This window comes from Lissotriton helveticus, chromosome 1_1 (assembly GCF_964261635.1).
Source record: "Lissotriton helveticus chromosome 1_1, aLisHel1.1, whole genome shotgun sequence".
Lineage (NCBI taxonomy): Eukaryota > Metazoa > Chordata > Amphibia > Caudata > Salamandridae > Lissotriton > Lissotriton helveticus.
The window spans coordinates 523,960,015-523,979,915 of NC_136057.1; the positions used below are offsets into that span (position 1 = coordinate 523,960,015).

A 19,901-nucleotide genomic window follows, 5' to 3' on the forward strand; every position below is an offset into this window, starting at 1 on the left:
TCCCTGGACTCTCCCGGGTGTCTAGTTTTCAGAACTGTTTGGGTTTGCTACTTTCCAAAGAATACCACCCATCCCGGGCCAAAAACTCAGGTGCCTCCCCCCCAAAAAATCAAAGTTATATTGCTTCAGGGTATTTTATATTCACCACTGTTAGATTTGGACCTTTTCCAGTTGCAGCCACTATGGCTACCCACGCAAGTGAGGTACCGTTTTTATCGGGAGACCTGGGGGAATGCTGGGTGGGAGGTAATTTGTGTGAGCCCAGTGATGCCACGCTTTCCCAGACTACAACGTGTGAAAAAATTGATTTTTTTCTGCTAAAATTGAGGTTTGCAAGGGATTCTGGGTAAAGGAACGTTGGCGGATCCACGCAAGCCATACCTCCTTGGAAGCGCCCGGGTGTCTACTTTTCAGAAATGTGTGGGTTTCGTAGGTTTCCATAGATGGCTGTCTCGCACGGGGCCAGAAACCCAGGTAACCCCTAAGTCCACCAGCTTTTGCAAGAGGGGTTACCTGGGTTTTTGGCCCCGTGCGAGACAGCCATCTAGGGAAACCTACCAATCCCACACATTTCTGAAAAGTAGACAACCGGGGGCTTCCAAGGAGGTATGGCTTGCGTGGATCCTCCAACGTTCCTTTACCCAGAATCCCTTGCAAACCTCATTTTTTGCATGGTAAAAAATCAGTTTTTTCACACGTTTTAGTGTGGGAAAGCGTGGCATCACTGGGCACACACAAATTACCTCCCACCCAGCGTTCCCCAAGGTCTCCCGATAAAAATGGTACCTCACTTGCGTGGGTAGGCATAGCGGCTGCTTTAGGAAAAGGCCCAATTCATACTGTGGAGACAAAAACTTTACCTTTAGCCAAATAATCTTATTTTTTGAGGGGGTCACCTGAGCTTTTGGCCCGGGGCTTGGCAGGCATCTTTGGAAACTACCAAACCCAAACAGTTCTGAGAACTAGACACCCAGGGGAGTCCAGGGTGGTATGGCATGCGTGGGTCCCCCAATGTTTTCCTACCCAGAAACCCCTGCAAACCTGAAATTTTGGTCAAAAAACCCACTTTTCCATACTTTTTTGGGTGGGATCTCGCTGCCGGAACAAATGTCCTACCACCCAGTGTTTCCCTTGTTCTCCCGAGTAAAATGATACCTCACTTGTGTGGGTGGGCCAAAGGCATGTGACTTAGGCTGGGGTGCTTAATTTGTAAAACGTAAATATGAGTAAAAACTACTTTTTTCAAAATTCATTTTTGGCGTATTCTGCTTTGGGGCACCCACACAAGTGAGGTATCCTTTTACTCGGGAGAACAAGGGGAACGCAGGGTGGTATGACTTTTTTGCCGACCCGGCGATCCCACGCCAAAAAGTTTGGAAAAGTGCAATTTTTACCTAATTTTAAGGTTTGCAGAGAGTTCTGGGTAGGAAAACATTGGGGGACCCATGCATGCCATACCTCCCTGGAGTCCCCCGGGTGTCTAGTTTTCAGAACTGTTTGGGTTTGCTACTTTGCAAAGAATACCACCGAGCCCCGGGCCACAAACTCAGATGCCCCCCCCCCAAAATCAAGGTAGTTTTGCAATAAGGTAATGTAAATTCACCACCGTACAATTTGAACCGTTTCCTGTTGCAGCCACTATGTTTACCCACGCAAGTGAGGTACCGTTTTTTTCGGGAGACCTGGGGGCACGCTGGGTGGGTGGAAATTTGTTGATCCACGCAGATTCCAGAACTTTCCACCACAGAAATGTGAGGAAAATGTGTTTTTTTGGTCAAATTTTTATGTTTGCAAGGGATTCTGGGTAACAAAACCTGGGGGTAGGCAGGCGAGTCACCCCATCCTGAATTCCCCTGGGTGTCTAGTTTTCAAAAATGTATAGGTTTGCTAGGTTTCCCTAGGTGCTGGCAGAGCTACGGCGCAAAAACAAAAGGTAGTCTTTTTGTCCGAATCGTGCTAAATTTCACTGGGAAATTGAGGTGCGACCATGCTGCGTTTTGCGCTGTTTCATGTCGCAGCCACTATGCCTACCCACGCAAGTGAGGTACCGTTTTTTTCGGGAGACCTGGGGGCACGCTGGGTGGGTGGAAATTTGTTGATCCACGCAGATTCCAGAACTTTCCACCACAGAAATGTGAGGAAAATGTGTTTTTTTGGTCAAATTTTTATGTTTGCAAGGGATTCTGGGTAACAAAACCTGGGGGTAGGCAGGCGAGTCACCCCATCCTGAATTTCCCTGGGTGTCTAGTTTTCAAAAATGTATAGGTTTGCTAGGTTTCCCTAGGTGCTGGCAGAGCTACGGCGCAAAAACAAAAGGTAGTCTTTTTGTCCGAATCGTGCTAAATTTCACTGGGAAATTGAGGTGCAACCATGCTGCGTTTTGCGCTGTTTCATGTCGCAGCCACTATGCCTACCCACGCAAGTGAGGTACCGTTTTTTTCGGGAGACCTGGGGGCACGCTGGGTGAGTGGAAATTTGTTGATCCACGCAGATTCCAGAACTTTCCACCACAGAAATGTGAGGAAAATGTGTTTTTTTGGTCAAATTTTTATGTTTGCAAGGGATTCTGGGTAACAAAACCTGGGGGTAGGCAGGCGAGTCACCCCATCCTGAATTTCCCTGGGTGTCTAGTTTTCAAAAATGTATAGGTTTGCTAGGTTTCCCTAGATGCTGGCAGAGCTACGGCGCAAAAACAAAAGGTAGTCTTTTTGTCCGAATCGTGCTAAATTTCACTGGGAAATTGAGGTGCGACCATGCTGCGTTTTGCGCTGTTTCATGTCGCAGCCACTATGCCTACCCACGCAAGTGAGGTACCGTTTTTTTCGGGAGACCTGGGGGCACGCTGGGTGGGTGGAAATTTGTTGATCCACGCAGATTCCAGAACTTTCCACCACAGAAATGTGAGGAAAATGTGTTTTTTTGGTCAAATCTTTATGTTTGCAAGGGATTCTGGGTAACAAAACCTGGGGGTAGGCAGGCGAGTCACCCCATCCTGAATTCCCCTGGGTGTCTAGTTTTCAAAAATGTATAGGTTTGCTAGGTTTCCCTAGGTGCTGGCAGAGCTACGGCGCAAAAACAAAAGGTAGTCTTTTTGTCCGAATCGTGCTAAATTTCACTGGGAAATTGAGGTGCGACCATGCTGCGTTTTGCGCTGTTTCATGTCGCAGCCACTATGCCTACCCACGCAAGTGAGGTACCGTTTTTTTCGGGAGACCTGGGGGCACGCTGGGTGGGTGGAAATTTGTTGATCCACGCAGATTCCAGAACTTACCACCACAGAAATGTGAGGAAAATGTGTTTTTTGGTCAAATTTTTATGTTTGCAAGGGATTCTGGGTAACAAAACCTGGGGATAGGCAGGCGAGTCACCCCATCCTGAATTTCCCTGGGTGTCTAGTTTTCAAAAATGTATAGGTTTGCTAGGTTTCCCTAGGTGCTGGCAGAGCTACGGCGCAAAAACAAAAGGTAGTCTTTTTGTCCGAATCGTGCTAAATTTCACTGGGAAATTGAGGTGCGACCATGCTGCGTTTTGCGCTGTTTCATGTCGCAGCCACTATGCCTACCCACGCAAGTGAGGTACCGTTTTTTTCGGGAGACCTGGGGGCACGCTGGGTGGGTGGAAATTTGTTGATCCACGCAGATTCCAGAACTTTCCACCACAGAAATGTGAGGAAAATGTGTTTATTTTGTGAAAAACTTAGCTTTGCAAGGGATTCTGGGTAACAAAACCTGGTGGTAGGCAGTCGAGTCACCCCATCCTGAATTCCCCTGGGTGTCTACTTTTCAAAAATGTATAGGTTTGCAAGGTTTCCCTAGGTGCCGGCAGAGCTAGGGTGCAAAAACTACAGGTAGGCACTTTGCCAAAAAAGGGTCAATTTGTAACTGCTAAATTTAGGTGTGACCACGTTGCATTTTCCGCCGTTTCCTGTCGCAGGCACAAGGCCGACCCACACAAGTGAGGTACCGTTTTTATCGGGACACTTGGGGTAATTCAGATTTGTAAATCAACTGTTATTACCAATTGAGCTTTCATGCATTTCTCCCTTTGAATGAAAGACATTGAGTAAAAAAAAAATCTTTATGAAAAATGACCAATAATTCTCATGCTAGTATGAGTATTCCCAACTTTGAAAATGTGCAATTATATACTGTTTCTGAAGTCTATAATTTGTACCCAATTCAGAAATACATAGGTGTCTTTCATACAGATTATTCCATGTATACATTTTCCAAGACAAAGTGCACTATACCCAGTAAATGAAAAAATACCATTGCAAGTTGCTGCTCAGTTTTTGGATCTGGGTTCGTCGGGTTCTTGGTGAAACTACAAGTCCTATATATCCCCACAACCAGGAAGGTCTAACGGATGTAACGGTATATTGCTTTCCAAGAGCTGTCAAAATTAGAAAAAGTTATAGGTGAAAACGTTGAGACAAAAGGCTGTTTTTTTCAACAAAATTTCAAATATTCCAATATCTAACTGTTAGTTTCTATAACGAAACCTTCATGGATTTAGACAAATGACCCCTTTCTGAATTCAGAATTTTGTCTACTTTTCGAAAATGTAAAGCTTTCCAGGATCCATTATTGCTTTCAAACTCATTTCTACCATTAACTGGAAGGAGGTGGAAAGCTCTAAAAATAGCAAAAATAGGCTATGTCCCAGAAAAATGCCAAAACTGAGTGAAAAATTTCGGTTCTCTGACAAAAGTCTGTCATTCCCTGAAAGCTGAGAAAATGGAGATTTCAGCCCCACAAACCTTTTTGTGATAGCATTTTCAGGGAAACACCCAGAGGCTTTCATTTGCAGCCCGTTTTTCCCATTTTTCTGAAAAAAACAAAAAAATCACTATATTTTGCTAAATTTCTGGGCCCCCTCCAAGGGAATCCACAAACCCAGGGCGCCTTTAGAATCCACATGATGTTGGAAGAAAAGGACGCAAATTTGGCGTGGATACCTTATGTGGTCAAAAAGTTACAAGGGCCTAAGCGCGCACTACTCCAAAACGCCAAAAAAAGCCTCAGCACAGGAGGGGAAAAGGCCTAGCAGCGAAGGGGTTAATAGAAGCAAATCAAGACATTGCTTCCCTCAACGGAAGAGTTTGTCAAATCCAAGCCCACAAATAGAAGCCTAGCACCCTCCTAAAATGGATTCAGGTTCTACATGTTAAATTTATTTTGAGACGCAAGTATATATGATTACAAACGCGTGTATAAATCCCTACTTTCTTGGACTCTGTGTCCATCAAAGCAGCTGATGGCGCTCTGTATGTTTTAAGTATCACCCGTTTTTCGCAGTGAACCCAGAAGAGCACTCGAGAAGGAAAAATCATGACGGCAAGGGTTCTGCCTCTGATGCTCTGATTGAGAAAGTTTGGAACACAATGATAACCTATCATAACAGAGTGCAAATGATGCAATGGAACACAGGATTTCTGTGAGAAAGCTACTACCAGGGCAGAGGTCCACTGGAAATATTGATATGCGTGCTCCTATATGTTATATTAACCAGGTATATAGTATAATGGCCCATATTCTGTGGTGAGACAAGTTGGATGATCTATGCCTTTCCCCATCTAGTCTGTAGGTCACAACTGAGCCCCAGTTCTGATTAAATAATTCCAATGGGGTGCCGCTCGCGCTAGGAGTTTGGACTGCTGCCTGCTTTTCCTGTCCCAGGAGCGTTTTGGGTGCGGACATACCTTGGGGATTGCTGTTGTTTGGACCGGCCGCAGCGGAGGTGAGAGGCGGAGGCGAGCGGGACTGCGAGGACCAGCAGTCCATCTGGCAGCGCCAGCTGGTTCCTCTTTCCGCCGCGCCTCGCGCCCCCTCCCAGTGCCACGCCCCCCTGCCTGATAGAGTATTTTACTCCTCGCGGCCCCCGCTCCGCGGGTGCCGCTCGCGCTAGGAGTTTGGACTGCTGCCTGCTTTTCCTGTCCCAGGAGCGTTTTGGGTGCGGACATACCTTGGGGATTGCTGTTGTTTGGACCGGCCGCAGCGGAGGTGAGAGGCGGAGGCGAGCGGGACTGCGAGGACCAGCAGTCCATCTGGCAGCGCCAGCTGGTTCCTCTTCCCGCCGCGCCTCGCGCCCCCTCCCAGTGCCACGCCCCCCTGCCTGATAGAGTATTTTACTCCTCGCGGCCCCCGCTCCGCGGGTGCCGCTCGCGCTAGGAGTTTGGACTGCTGCCTGCTTTTCCTGTCCCAGGAGCGTTTTGGGTGCGGACATACCTTGGGGATTGCTGTTGTTTGGACCGGCCGCAGCGGAGGTGAGAGGCGGAGGCAAGCGGGACTGCGAGGACCAGCAGTCCATCTGGCAGCGCCAGCTGGTTCCTCTTCCCGCCGCGCCTCGCGCCCCCTCCCAGTGCCACGCCCCCCTGCCTGATAGAGTATTTTACTCCTCGCGGCCCCCGCTCCGCGGGTGCCGCTCGCGCTAGGAGTTTGGACTGCTGCCTGCTTTTCCTGTCCCAGGAGCGTTTTGGGTGCGGACATACCTTGGGGATTGCTGTTGTTTGGACCGGCCGCAGCGGAGGTGAGAGGCGGAGGCGAGCGGGACTGCGAGGACCAGCAGTCCATCTGGCAGCGCCAGCTGGTTCCTCTTCCCGCCGCGCCTCGCGCCCCCTCCCAGTGACACGCCCCCTTGTCATACATAGGAGAACCTCCTCACGCGCGTAGCGGGACGCGCGCGGGGCGGTCACCGGGGCGAAGACCGGGCAAAGAGCGGGCCGTTTTAGGCCGGTAGAGACCGGACCGGGCCACCCCTCTAACGCCCCCGCTAATTTGCACCCCATTTACTTCATTACTTCATTATGGCATCCAGAGCTCTAAGGAGTAAGTCGGTACAACATGGCACAAGCACTTTGGAAATTTTTTTCCCCAAGGCGACCTCCCAAATCAGCAAGTGTCACTTATCCACGGACTCGCACCTTGAGACGGGTCCCGAAAGTGTGTTCTTGGACCTTGAGGAATCTGCCTCAAATGATGCTAGCACACCCATCACTACGGACGTTACCCACATGTCTCTGCTGGACAGCATCGACCAGACTATCGAGTCGGTACTCCGGCAGCTAAGAACTCCGGTTACGCAGAGGGATCGAGATTCCCCACGGCCAGCAGGGACTTCCGACCACTCTGCTGTCCTGGATAGTATGGGTTTAACCACGCTGGAAGCGGGTCAAGTGGTTTTGACAACAGTCCCTGTTGACAGTGGGGTGACCCAGCCCTTAAAAAGGAAAAGGCCAGTCGAATTAAAGAGGGCAAAAAGGGCAAAATTTGTTGCATCTGAATCAACACTCGAAGACAGTACAGACATTTCGGTCTCCCCTGAGCTCATTTTACCTGGTTCTGGGTCGGATCTTGGGGCCTCGCCAGCTCCCGTGTTATCACCAGTGGTGGCGGGCCCATTTATCTTTGGTGGTCTATCATCTAATAGTTCAGATGCAGTAATAAATTCCCTCACAGCCACTATCAAGAACCTGTTAACCCCCATCTTAGCTAGACTAGAGGCTATAGAGAACTTACTTCAGTCCCGGGGAAATATTCCTATTAGGAGTAGCCCTGACGTAGCTTCAAATGTCCCTGTAGCCACCGGGAAACCATCTGGGGACAGTCTACCTCCTTCTGCATCACTACAGGCTTCAAGCAGGGCATTGCCTAGAGCAAATGGTGTGTCTACTTCCCAGACGCGCACTTTGCTACCTTCAGTGCCTGGGCCCCCTGTTCCGGCACCCAGGAGATCTAAGCCACCCCCTGTGCCGCAGACAAGGGCGACAGTGGGTCCTACAAACGCCCGAAGTGATGGTTGTGTCCCTCCCCTAGATAGACGCAGGGAGGTTAATCTGCCCCCAGAGGCTGTCCCATACACGGCAATTATGTTGGGAGTTCCTGAGCTAGCTGGTGGTGTTAGGGAGTCCCAAGACTCCCTACGTAATAAGGTTATAAGCTGGCTCAGCATTAATAGGCCGTTGCCCCCAAATTTGAAGGGTGAGGTTCTGATGGTAAGGAGGATCCCGTGGATTGGCCCTACCAAAAAGAACAGGTCAGGGGACTGTATCGTTTTAAGTTTTAGGAGCCCGCATGTTGCTAATTACATCTGCAACTGGCTTGTAAGGCCAGATAAGTCCACAATAGATCTTGTACCCCTTTCTTATTTCTATCCTAGTGGTAGCAATACGGTGGGAGGGAGTGAGAAGGGATGGACCAGGGTGGGCTTTGCCGTAGATGGTTCCCGTTACAGACCAAGGCCCTCCTTGCCAACTGCTCAGGCAAACTTCACCCATCACAACAGGTTTTCCTGTCTGGACCAGGTTGATTGACCACAAACTAGGCCAATCTTGTCTGGACATGAAAATGGGGTGGATGAGGCGCAAAGCCACGTGGGTTTGGGTGTGATCCCCATGTCGGAACTAACCCGGCTCCAGGATGCTAATGAGCGAGGGGCTGATATGATTGATAATCTGTGCCAACTGAGTCCCCCACCTAACACCGGGCTAGTCCACATTCACCAAGCAGGGGCAGCAGAGCTGGATGGCTGCGCCGTCACCATTGTCGGCGGAACCGGCGCCTCTGACGTCGGTTCACCCAAGGCTATCCTGCAACCTCATGCTGGAGCTAAGGGCAGCCTGCCACTTGACCCAGGATTGAGAATCCTCTCCTGGAATGTGGCAGGAATAGCGAACAAGGAGGGCTCTCCTGAATGGGACTCCCTGGTGGGTGGATGTGACATTGTTCTCCTTCAGGAGACCTGGGCGAGGGTCGCTCAGAGCAGGAGAGGGTTTGAGGTATTTGAAATCCCTGCCACATGGGCTGGGAGGGGGAGGCCATCTGGTGGTTTGGCAATCTGGATTGCGAGTCACACTGGGTGTCAGGCGGAGCGGGTACATACGTGTTCGCAGGACATCCAGTGTGTGCGGCTCACTTGGCCTGGTAAAACTCCGTGGGTCATTGTCAATGTCTACTCGCGCCCGGTTGCCTCGTCAAGTGAATCACCTACCTTAAATGATCTAGCTTCCTTCCTGGGTCAACTTCCGGGTGAATACAAGGTGGTACTTGGAGGGGACTTCAATTGCCACTTTGAACCCCTGGAAGGTTTACTCGATGGTGCCCTTACGGCCGAGGACGACCATTGGGGGGTTCCACCCTCTTCTTCCCCTCACCCTAAAGCCTGGTCCCCTCTAGCCTTACAGCTCATGTCCCTTACTTTGAATGGCGCGCTGAGGGCGTGTAACGGTCGTACTCCTTCCGATACCCCCTCGGTGTGTACATTCAACAGGAGGGGCCACGAGTCAAGGCTAGATTACATTATGGTGGATATTTCACTCTGGCCCAAAGTGCGGGACTTTAGGGTTATCAAGAGGACAGACAGCGACCATAACGCTCTCTGTTTAAATATTCTGTGCCCTTCGCCCTTGACGGACTCATCCCCAGCTGGCCAAGGGGCTGATACGGGGGATCTGCTCCTGACCACAAATAGGCGCCGAGTCAAGTGGGGGAAGCTTGTAAATTCGGAGGAGTCAATTAAGAAACTATACGAGCTGGCGCTCCCTAGCCTCATGGAGGTTGAGACCCTCCTGAATGAACCAAGAACCGCTGAGTACTCTGAGAAACTGGGAAACATTCACCAGGCTTTAGTGAGGGACTTGGCCGAGGTATTTCATCCGGAGGTCCCAATTCGAAAGAAAAGGACTCCTGTTCCCACTTGGTATACCCCAGACTGCAGGTCAGCAAAATCTGACCTTATTGCAGCCATAAAAGAGGGGTCAGATAAGGCCAAAGTGCGTGACCTGAGGAATCTCCATAAATCAGTACTGGTGGCTGCAAGGACCGAGTGGGATTGGAAGTACTGGCAGGACCTCTATGATGCCCTCAAATCCAGGGATCCCCGGCAGTTTTGGGCACTTGTAAATAATGGGTCAGGGAATCTTAGTAAAGCGATTGAGCCTAACATAGCCCCTGCGGTATGGGAGTCCCATTTTGGGGCTCTCTACCTAGATACCAGTTCCTGCCCGGCCGTGGAGATGCAACTGGGTACTGAGGAGTCCGGAATGGAATTATCCCTGGGGGAAGTGGAGCTTGCCATAGAACGTCTAGCAGTGGGGAAGGCGCCAGGCCTGGATAGGCTACCCGGGGATCTATTTAGGCATCACCCGGATATCTGGGGTCCATACCTTCTTGTTCTATTTAATGCCATTCTTGGAGGTATGGCGATCCCTGGGTCGTGGTTGGGGGCAGAGATTGTGCCCATCCACAAGAAGGTCTCTACTCTGCTCCCTTCCAATTACAGGCCTATAAGCCTCATAGATGTGCCCCAAAAGATCTTTGCGCGCCTCATTTTGGACCATCTCCTAGACTGGGTCGAGGCCAATGACATCTTGAGCCCTCTACAGGCTGGCTTCAGAAAGAACACGTCGACCATGGATCAAATCTTTCGCCTCCTTCTTCTGTACTGGAAGACGGTTACGTTAGAGGGAGGCCGACTGTACATGGTCTTCGTGGATCTGAGGTCAGCCTTTGACCTCGTCCCGAGGGGGAAGTTATGGGAGGTTCTGCAGAAGCTAGGAGTCCCCCCCCACCTCCTTAGAATCATCATTAGACTGCATGAGAACAACTTTGCGGTAGTAAGGTGTGGGAGGGATGGCAAGCCCTCGGGCAAATTCCCGGTCCGCCGAGGTGTCAGACAGGGCTGTGTTCTGGCTCCGACACTGTTCTGTCTGTACATCAACAGCGTCATTCAACACCTTGACGCTGTCGGGGACAATGATGCCCCGGTTTTGGCAGGAAGGAGGGTCCCGGCAATTATGTTTGCCGATGATACCCTCCTTCTTTCCAAATCCCCCATGGGGATTCAGAGGATCGTGGATGGTTTTGGTCACTTTTGTAGACAACACGGGTTGGAGGTGAACACGGAAAAAACTAAGTTCATGATCTTCAACCCTCCGACCAAGACCAGACCCAACCCAAAACTCGAGGGAACCAGTCTGGAAAGGGTTTCTACCTTTACATACCTGGGGGTCTCACTTCAAGAAAATCTGACTTGGGATTCCCAGGTGGCGAGATCTAGGCTGAAACTCTCCCAGCTTTCGGGCGCACTCCTGAGGGTATCTAATAAGTCCACCTTCAAGCCTGTCAGCCCGGCCTTAGAAATGTACAGGACTCAGGCGAAGGCGGCTGCCTTGTATGGCAGTGAGCTGTGGGGCCATAAAGCTGGGAAGGTCATGGCAGGGGTGGAAAATTGTTTCCTTAGACGTCTTCTTGCTCTTCCGCAGGGTACACCACTCCTCCCCCTAAGACTTGACCTGGGTCTCCCGTCAATCGCAGAGGACTTGCGGTCGAAACCGGTGAAGTATTGGCATCGGCTATGGTCCACTGAGGAGTTGCACCACTATAGGCAGGACCTCATACATGTCTTGAGGCTGGATGTAAATGGTAAGATCCCTTGGCTGGCACTTATCAAATCGGAATGTTCCAGCTTGAACTTGCCAGACCTATGGGATGACCCAGCTCAGGGATGTAGAAGGATTCCGCGCAAAACCCTGGCACAGCTCTACAAGAACAAAACCCTTGCTGATATGGACAGTGCATATGATAGTGGCACCCTGACAGGATGTTTTATTGTTTCCAAAAATTCTTATGTTTTTGAACCTTTTATGGATTTTATCTACCCTCTTTTGGCGAGGAAACTGTTCCTGCAATGGAGGTTTGGTACGCTCCCTACTAAAGTTTTTACCCATAAGTGGTCGCTAGGGGGCGACAAGCTCTGCCCATGCTGTAAAGTTAAGGAAGAAGATGACTTGCACATAATGTTTTGTTGCCATGTCTACGGGAGTCCGAGGAGGCGCTGGTTAGCCCCTCTTTGTCGGAATCTGGGCTTCAGTAACTACTTACAAGCCTACAGGGTGCTGAAAACCAATACCCTGGGCCACATTGTGTTTGCGGTTTCCAAATTCCTAATGGCAGCATGGATAATAAGAAAGAAAATGTCTGTTTAATCTATTTTACCACGCTTCTCTAAACACTGCAGGTCCAGTTGGTTTTTATTGTATATATTGTCTTTTATCTGTATGTATTTTTATTGCTTCTTTTATGGCCCATGAGGCCGAAATAAAGAATTTTTGGATTGGATTGGATATGCGTGCTCCTATATGTTATATTAACCAGGTATATAGTATAATGGCCCATATTCTGTGGTGAGACAAGTTGGATGATCTATGCCTTTCCCCATCTAGTCTGTAGGTCACAACTGAGCCCCAGTTCTGATTAAATAATTCCAATGGGTCTTTCATTCTATAGATGATCTGTCCAAAGGAGACCACTTTAAACATTTTAGAAAGTCATTCTTTCAAGATTGGTACTGAGGGTGATAACTAGTGTCATTAGATACACATCTTGGCTGTTGCCAATGCAGTCACCATCCATCTAAGGCCATGGGAAGTTAACCATATCATATTAGTTACACCACGCAGGAGAGTCAGGTGTGTTCAAAGTGAGTATATGTTAACCAAGGGCAGTAGATAAGTTTCTCCATATCCTGTTCCATTAGTGTTGTAGTGAGGTGCAGTGGCTGAGTATACAAGACAAGTCATATCTTGGTGCATTACACCACTAGCATTCAGAGTAGGAGAACATCCCAGATCTGTGTAAGTGTAAGCAGGTGCAATACCAGATGAGTAGAATTTTTCACTATTGTCTAATTGATTAGATGGGTAGGCTTCGGGTCACAGGTTCAGGGCCCAAATGTTTACTCAAACAGTGTGCCAAAGTACTGGTATTTTCAACTATGACATCTTGTCCGTTCCAATTCATCAGAGAGCATCTGAAATGTCTTGAGTCGAACCTCTTGAAATCGTTGATCCAGGGAGATAATAACCTGCCTATTGTAGTTCTGCCACTGTATCCTGGAGACATGCATGCAGATGTCTGCATTACACAACAGTGTGGTAGGCATGTCTTTACCCCTACTGCTTATGAGCAGAATTTTAGTGGGTACACATGTCTCTAGTGACGCGACCAGTGGATGTGTTGGCAATGTTTTTTTTATATTTAGCACCCCAAATCTGTGGGGCTCTGTATTACCTTACTCTCCAAGGATATTCATATTGGCGGTAATTCAGTTTGTGGAAGAAGGGAATAGTATTTGTCAGAGTATGTGGCCTGAGTCATTACAAAGCATGTGAGTTAATCGAAGGCCCTATAGCTTAAGAGGTTTCAATTTGTGCAATGCTCTCTGCCCTACAAATAAATGCTTTAACATCATTATGTGTTTGCAATACGTGTTTTTTTAACAAGTAAGGGTAATATGAGTGACTTTAAATATAGTACTATTGCCAGTTTAATCGCTTGAACTCTTCCTCTTAGCAATAGGTTGAGATACTTCCACATTATAAAGTAATTTCAGGATGACAGTAATAAGGATCTGAAGTTGTCATCTGTCATCCCTCAGTGACCTCTATTTATAAGGCCATTTAGATATTGCAAGCCCTTGGGCACTCAGTAAAAAGAGTATCAACAAAGGCTTGTAACAGTGGTGAGGTAAAGGTAACGTCTACCATTTGCCCCAATTAATTTCGTACCTTGAGGACCCTGGAAAATGAGTTAATTAGGGACATTAAGATGTCCATTTACATTTCCAACTGCTGTATGCATTTGCCAGATGCATGCAGATTTTCTAATGGCTGCTGAGGGCGAATTTGAGAGCGGAGAGGGAAATCAGTGGAACAACAGGTGGTCTTGGCCTTTGTCTCTCCTATTAAGAAACAATCTAGATACAAATTATTTTAAGTCGATCTGTGCCTCATGGTCTTCATTTAACCATCTGATCTTCGGGAAAAAAGTATTTCCCAAGCCCTCACTGTACATGAACCAAAAGAGATACTCTGATTCAATCTGGTCAAAGAGTTTTTCGGCATCAAGGAACAGTGCTGTAGTATTTCGAGGCTGATGCCTTGATGACCTTAAGAGATGAGCCAATTTTCACCTTTGATTTCTAGAGTAGCAGCTAGTTTCAAAGTTTAGTTCTGTATCAAGTATCGGAGTCTGGATAATTTTGTGTAATCGGAGGGCCAGGGTTTATGTCAGTATTGTTATAGCTACATAACTAAGGAGGTCGACTGGTATCTGTTACAGTTCTGTGGGTCCGTCAATCAGCCTCTTTAAAGGCTGCAGGAAACTCCTACTATCTCTTCTTGAGAAATGTCTCCTACCATGAACACACACTCCCTTCTCCCTTCCACTAATAAGGATGGCAGTTTCAGAGGCCGTCAGAAGTCTTCCTCTTTCACTGAGGTGTCCCTTGCATCAGAACAATATAAATTCTAACAAAAAGTTGCAGACATTTTTGCACTGGGTGCATTTTTAGTTGGACTAACTGAAACTCTATTGATGTGGTTGGAAGGCCAGTAATCGTCCTGCTTTTTCAACTCATCCATAATGTTGTCATTGATGTTCTGTTTTAAATGAGAAAAGGGACGTCAACATGCGTTTTGCCATTTCCAACCTCTTCTCAGAGAAGGGGAATGGTGAGGATGAGTACTGAACTGCTAAAGATTTGATGGTAGCCTCTGGTTTATCTTGTTCTGCTTGGGCTTCGCATCATGCTATGCTGAATCATGCGCTAATGTTCTCCTCTATTGGCCTTGGGATGCATTACACTATGGTTGGGCTTATGCAGATGGGGAGCCATTATCCACCTTATATGTACTTAAATGAGGGTGGAGTTATTTTTGTTATCTGCTGGGGATCAGTATTTATTTGCATTCATATGCCATAAGTCTCGGTTTAGCGATGTGCATCCAAATTACAATCTAATCTGTACCATGGACCTGTAATCTTGCTCTCCCATATGTCGCAACGCAACACAGATGCCAATAACGAAGTGTGGAGGAAGAAGTAGTCTATGTACGTCTCCAACCCATGAGAGTTATTAGGAAAGTGTATTTCTTGTCTTGGCGGTGCACTAAGTACCAAATAATGACAAAGCTGTTGCCTCAACAGAACTCTGCAAGGATGGCTCTCTTTATATTATTATTTGTGGTCTTCAGGGCCAGTTTTATTGAGTATTGGATTGATTGCAAACTTGTATCCCCAAACGATAATAAGTCTGGGGGATCAAATTGAGATAGGATTCTGGATAACTTGGATGGAAAGTCTTGCCTATTCAAGTTGGGAGTATTAACAGATCCAACCACAAGGCATCCCTAGAAGGAGAAGCTGAAATTAGTGATTGCAGCTTCCAGAATTGCACGGATGTGCCTACTACTGATTGCAAGCCTACCCAATCTCATTTAAATTTTAAGAACTAATTTTGCAATAGGTGTGTATCCTGAGAGAGGGTCTTTGTTTGTGCTTTAGTGTTTAGGTAGGGTAATATATTCTTTTCTATACATAAGAGCCTTGGACATTAACGTTAATAAAATGAGTTCTCATGTTTAGCTCCATGGTGGGCGCCTGCCATGGCCAAGGTCGATGGCATTGTAATTGTATGAGCAAGGGGACAAGGGGACAAGAGAAACAATATATACTAGTGTGAGTCTGTGGTGGGAGCACAGGTTGCTACAAGAGAACAAGAGAGGAGTTAAGTGGGACCAAAATTATGCCCTAGGGTGTTGACTGCAATTAGACCTGGCATCCTTGGTGTGGTTTTCCCCCTAACATTTTGCCTTCAACCTGCCTCTTTTGCTGACTTAGTTTTTGCTGGGTCTGCACACTTTACCACTGCTAACCATTACTAAAGTGCTTGTGCTCTCTTCTTAAAACCTGATGGAATTGGCTTATGCTCAAGGCCGAAATCTAGACTAAAGAGCAAAAACTAGTAATAGACACATAGAACCTGAGTTACGGTGCAAATAGCCAGGTTTTCAGTTGTTTAAGAAAGGTCAGATCCACGGATTCAGATCTCAAATCAGAGGCAAAGTGTTCCACTTTTTAGCTGCCAGGTAACTAAATGATCGAGCTCCCATCCTGGCTCTTTGAATTCTTGGTACCTTGAAAAGATAGGTCCCTCTAGAACTTAGTTTCCATATAGGAGAGTAAGGAGTGACCATGGGTCAGAGGTACTAGGACTCTTATTCCACAAAATTCCGTGGCAGTAGCACATAGCCTTATAAATGCCAGTGAAGAATAGACACGGCCTTAGAGGCAGAAGGTCTTCTTGGGCAATTGAGAACAGACGTGCGGCTGCATTTATGATGCGTTTGAGTTTAGTTAGACTGCCTTTAGGTTCTCCTAAATATAAAGTGTTACCATAGTCTATTTAAGATGTGACGAGGGCATGGACAATTGTTTTCCATATATATACCTATGCTCACCCATCCTTAAACCTTAAAAAGCAATTGTCATACTTTACCCTTCACCCTTAAAGTCCTTTCTGCTCATTACCCTTTCTCAAGCCCTAAAAGCCACTTACTAACCCCTACCCTACCCATGCCTGAACCTTAAAGCCTCCTAAAACCCTTACCCATCTCTGACCCCCCAAAATACAGTTACTATTCGGGAACCTAACCCATCCCTAAACCCTAAAACTATATGACCCTTACAACCCCCTGCCCTTGCCCATCCCTAAACCCTAGAAACTCCTTATTACTCCATACCCCTACCCATCCCTGAACCCCATGAACCACGTATAACCTTTACTATCCAGCCACTCACCCATACTGCAACCCTAAAAGCCAATTAAAACTCTTACCACCCGTACCCTTACCCACAAGCCCTAGGAATCCCTACTTAACCTATCAATTCGATCTTCAACTGCCTACAGATGTTTTTCAGGAGAATCCATTCCCCTACTGAACGTTGTGATGTTAATTATCATAGATTTACCATCTTCTGATGCCTCTGTGACTTCATGGTCTAGAATGGCTATAGCTGGCCCACTAGATAAAAGGTGTTTTATAATACTTTCTAAGGGGATCTCCGTCATCTTCGACAAAGTCTTTTAAAATGCCTTTCTATTGCTCAACAGTGCTTTTGAGAATAGCAGTTGATGGGCCAGGTGCTGCAAGGACGTATGTAACCACCAGAAAGGGTCTCAGGGCTCTAGTAAGAAGGGTCAAAGGAATTGCTGTAGATGATTTTGTGGGAACGGGACCACCCACAACCCACAAAACACCTGTTGGGTGGCCAGATCAGCAGCCTCAACAATATCCACCTCAGACTTGTCTGTGATCGGGAAGTGGTATGAATAGAAGGCCATAATACATTTCTCTGTATTTATTGACTCCAGCAGCTTTTATTACAGTTATAGGTCATCTAGGCCTGTTAACTTAGAGGTGGGAGACATGACTAGTCATAGTCAATAAATGTTCTACCATAACATTCAAGTGGTGAAGATTACTGTGTAGCTTGCATCGTTTAATGGTGGCCACCAAGAGACCACGACCGAGGTGTGTTTGGTCCTGTGAGAGGTGCGGGTTCAGCCTCGGACTCTCCTTATATACTCAATTTTCAGCTCAAGTTAGCATGTTGAATGTTCAGGTAGACCAGCTAAGTGAACAGGCTAGAAGTGCAAGCAGGGACTCCTATAGCAATAAGATACCAGCTTCTCCCACTCCACCCAGTCTACTGCCGTCAGGGGCACAGGCGTCTCACTTCCTGTCACCGACCGTGGAACCTAGTCTTACTTTTCATCACAGACTTTGACCCAGACTAAGAGCAAAACAAGGAAGGAAAGAGGAATAGAAAGATAGGAAAATAGGAGAAAGCTGCGATAAAAAGAATCTGCAAAAGTGAGATAAAGCGACAGGAAATTTAGGATGGTGGAGAAGAGGAAGGTGCAATTGAGATAACATAGCTGTGGTGTTTGGCGTCCCAGGGATTCATTGACACTGACAGTGGGCTCCAAACAAATACTGTGGTTGCACCACTTAAAAAAATAATTAATTAAGCTCTCTATACTTGTGAGATGCAGACCTAGCTACTGGTTTGGATGATGGCTGTGATGTCATAGTCTATTCCTTCTTCACCTGCCACGCTCATGTCTGTATAAGAAAGCTTCCTACACATTGTGTTCACTATGACATTTTCCGTGAGTTCCCTTGATTACGGTCAAGTGATTTCTTTATTCCTGCTACCCTCATAGGCTGGTGATTCACTGCCTTTGGCGATTTATTCTTGGAGGTAGAAATCATAGTGGAATCGAAATCTGCTAACTATGAGTACTTACTATTAAGGTTGAAACACTGACGAGCATACCAAGAATCAATCTATAGATCCAGTGAAATCGAAATATACCTAGAATGGAAGGCTTCCATTTAATCCACAGAACAAAATGAACAAAAGGATTCGAAGGACGCTTTCGAAAATAGTACACTTACATTTACAATTAGAAGTACATAGGGATAATGTCAAATACAAAGCAACCCATTATAAGGTTATGGGAATAAAGCTATGGGAACAGGACTGTGTACTCTACAGATCATAAACATTTACCATGTAAATAAAAATAATTAAACTTAAAACATTCCAGCAATTATAACATCAGCTATAGTCCCCTGGAAAGGGAGAAAAGAGTTGCAGCTCTTCGTGTGTCTGTGTTTAACCATTTGACAATACTATTAAAATCAAATTAAAGGACTGTGGCAAGAAATGTGTTGAAACCCCTCGAGAACGAGCTATATTTCTGACACATCTTCACAATTATGATGATGTACACATTTCTCTTCCATTTTAATATTTTCACATAATATCATTTGCGTTGTATTATATACACCAGGTGTCTTTGCTGCTTCAGTAGAAGAATTACAAAAAAAGAGAATCTCAACATATCATATTTAAAAAAAATTAAATACTGCCCAAGTGCTAAGAGTTTTTAAGTGCATTCTTAAAAAAGGCAAACTCCACGCTACCTCTTAGAATTGAAAGCATCAGTACCTGCTAGTTCCCCAAAAACATTGCAACGGTATGATTCTTTCACCAGAATCCAATTAATTGGGGAGCAATACAGAACATGCCTTAAACAGTGCAGAGAGTCACATTTCAAGCAGCAAATAGCAAATTCACAATATCCTGGTCTTATCGATATTATATATCTTAATAAGCTGCACAATTGTCATCACTTTAAACGGATTTATATAAACTATTGCTGTTATCTACAAGCTAAAAACCGAGTATCTCTCCGGAGAACTTTTCTATGGCTTAATTAAGCATTTTTGGCGTGTCAACACAGAGTAATACGCGAATTCACTGACCTAAAGTCGTCTTTCCCCAAGCACTGAACTCTCAGCGAGGCGCCCATGATTCAGAATCTAATATAAGCATGGCAGTGAGTCAAGCCCAGTGAATCATGACATTAATTTTACCCGGAACAATACGTCCATAGATTGTGGGAAAACCTATAATGAGGGCGGTTTATAGGCATTTAAAATATGTAATTCTTGCAGGGTTGTAACAGTAGCGCCACTTCCGCCTTTATTTTACATTATCAATGATCTCATCTATTTGAGACCAATAAAATACTCTCTAAAATGTAGAACCTAATTTGACTTTTGCTCTTGACCTTCAAGCAAAGAAGGCTTGGTTACATTGATGTTGACAATGCGGATGACGTCACCGCTGGAGTAAAGGCCATATTGAGTTACATTACAGTGCTTAATTTGTGCCTGTGATTGCAAACGGTAGGCACCAGAAGTTATTTTTGGAGACTGAGATTTACTTGTTGTCCTCAGACTTTCACTCAGAGCTACAGACAAGGGAGAATGAAGGACTAAGAGAGAGAGATGGGAAGACAGTGAGTGACAAAGGGAGACAATCTTTGGGTCCAGCCCTGATTTAATCACCTCTTTTTAAACAAATAATGCATTGTGTTAGCAGTGAAGTCCACGTGATAGTTAATCATCATTAGAACATTGGCTCATATTCAGGGCCATACAAGGCTTCACAAAGAAAACAAAAACGAATCTTGTCTCGAAATGTAAC

At 46.4% G+C, this 19,901-nt stretch overlaps 1 protein-coding gene across 1 annotated transcript in view; it reads right to left on the bottom strand.

Moving 5' to 3' along the window:
- Positions 1-19,901, bottom strand: part of ANO2 (anoctamin 2) — a 1,767,324-nt gene that overhangs the window by 94,592 nt on the left and 1,652,831 nt on the right. The gene's annotated exons all lie outside the window — the stretch shown is intronic.